This window comes from Callorhinus ursinus, unplaced genomic scaffold, assembly GCF_003265705.2.
Source record: "Callorhinus ursinus isolate GAN/ISIS: 27379988/994484 unplaced genomic scaffold, GSC_fseal_2.0 scaffold22, whole genome shotgun sequence".
Lineage (NCBI taxonomy): Eukaryota > Metazoa > Chordata > Mammalia > Carnivora > Otariidae > Callorhinus > Callorhinus ursinus.
The window spans coordinates 7,280,770-7,282,679 of record NW_027397084.1 but is presented as its reverse complement, the minus strand read 5'-3'; the positions used below and the strand labels follow the sequence as shown (position 1 = coordinate 7,282,679).

The 1,910-nt window shown below is 44.9% G+C and overlaps 1 pseudogene; it reads right to left on the bottom strand.

The window, feature by feature from the left end:
• Positions 1-369: 369 nt before the first annotated feature.
• Positions 370-808, bottom strand: LOC112837755 (dnaJ homolog subfamily B member 14 pseudogene; annotated as a pseudogene).
• Positions 809-1,910: the final 1,102 nt, after the last annotated feature.

Genomic DNA, 1,910 nt, shown 5'->3' with positions numbered 1-1,910 from the left:
CAACAATATATGAGTGATCCAGTTTCTCTGCATCCATACCTGCTATTTGACGTTGTTGCTATTTCTTATTTTAGCTATTTAATAGGTACATAGTGATATCTCATTGGGTTTTACTTTACGTTATCTTTAATGGCTAATGAATGATGTTGGAAATCTTTTCATGGTTTATTTTCCATTTGTATGTCATCTTCAGTGGAATGTCTTTTACTCATTTTCTAACTGAATTGTCTGTTTTTTAAATTTTCAGTTTGGGGAGTTCTTTATATATTCCAGATACTAGTCCTTTTCAGATATGTGTTTGGCAAATATTCTCTCCCACTCTGTTACTTGTCTTTTCATCCTCTTCATAAGGTCTTTTTTAAAAGCATCTGTTGCTCCAGGTGCATGGTTTTTGTCTGGATGAAACTTCAAAGCAAGCTTTCTATAAGCTTTTTTTCAAATCTTCATCACCAGCATCTTTGGTAACTCCAAGTACTTCATAGTAATTTTTACATTTGTTTATGCTGAGAACTCCATCTACTTGGTCTTTGGTGTAGCCCTTTCCATTTTCACCGCTGCCAGATGTGCTGTCCTTTGTACAATTAGGCTTGTTTTGATCACCACAACCTGATGGTTTTCGGCAATGAGGGCTATTTCCAGCGGTGCTTCCATTTTTCATAATTATTTCCAACGGTGCGCGGGCCGAGGGCAGCGGGTAGAGCTTCTTCGCCTTCTGCAGGAAGCACTGGGCCTTCTCACGGTTGCCAGCGTTGAGGGCCTCCCGGGTGATCTCAACACATTTCTTCGCCTAATCCCAGTTCCCCTCCATGGCTTGCGCTTTCTACCGTTTCCTCCGGTAGCGCAGCTATGGGGGGACCGACGCCGCGGCAGTGGCTGAGGGGAGCCGGCCCGGGGTGGGGGCGTGCGGTGGTGAGCGGGGAGGAGAGCAGGGGACCGTGGCAGCGGTGGCGGCCCCGGCGGACTGGCGGGCTCACAGCTCCGCCTCCTCACGGCGGCCTCCCCGCCCCGGCCCCGCGGGTCCCTACTGCGCGAGCCGCATCCCTCCAGGCCCCGGACCTAATTCCCGGGCCTGGGAGTCAAAGCCGATTGGGCTGTCCGTGGGCCCAAAAATCTGTATCTAATAGACTTGTTGAGTCACTATGTTGTACAACTGAAACTAATGTAACATTGTGTCAACTATACTTTGATAAATTTATGCAAGTTTTATCTATATAGATAGATATAATCTGTGCCTAGATATTTTTAGGTACCCAAAGAAGGAAAAGATCTTTATCCTCATTTTTGGGTCTTATACTATGTTTGCTTTGTAGAGAATATGCGTTCAGTAAATACCTACTGAGACAGTTAACAAGCATTTTTCTGAGCCCACTAATGATTAGGCAAGACACAGTACTAGGTGACCTTTAGGAAGTAGCAAAACTGTACAGTAGTCATGGTGACCATTCTGTTAAAGAGGGAAATGCATATGAACAGGTAAATACCATAGAAAAAAGAGCATATTGCTATACTTGGTTTTAGAAGTGAGGCAGGAAAGGGCTATTGTTGGTAATAGTCCATGATCACCAACCACAGTGGGGAAGGGTAAAGAAGGTAAAATGTTCTAGTACCAATTTCAATGTGTAAGGGGGTGGGGGTTTTCCCATGTCACACAATTCTCATGAAATCAACTGGGTGTCCTAGAATTCAGCTTAATTTTGACATTAACTACCTGGAGATAGCATCAGATTCCGCAGGTTAAGGGTGTAGGACCACCCCCCTTCCCCACCAGCCACATATACAGGCGGACATGCAGATTTAAGAGGCCAATTCCAAGTCCAGGTAGTAACCTCTGCTTCTGACCCAATGTGCTATAGATGATAAGTTCCAATGACCCCCTCCTTGAATTCAGTTAATTTGCCAAAATAGCTCAC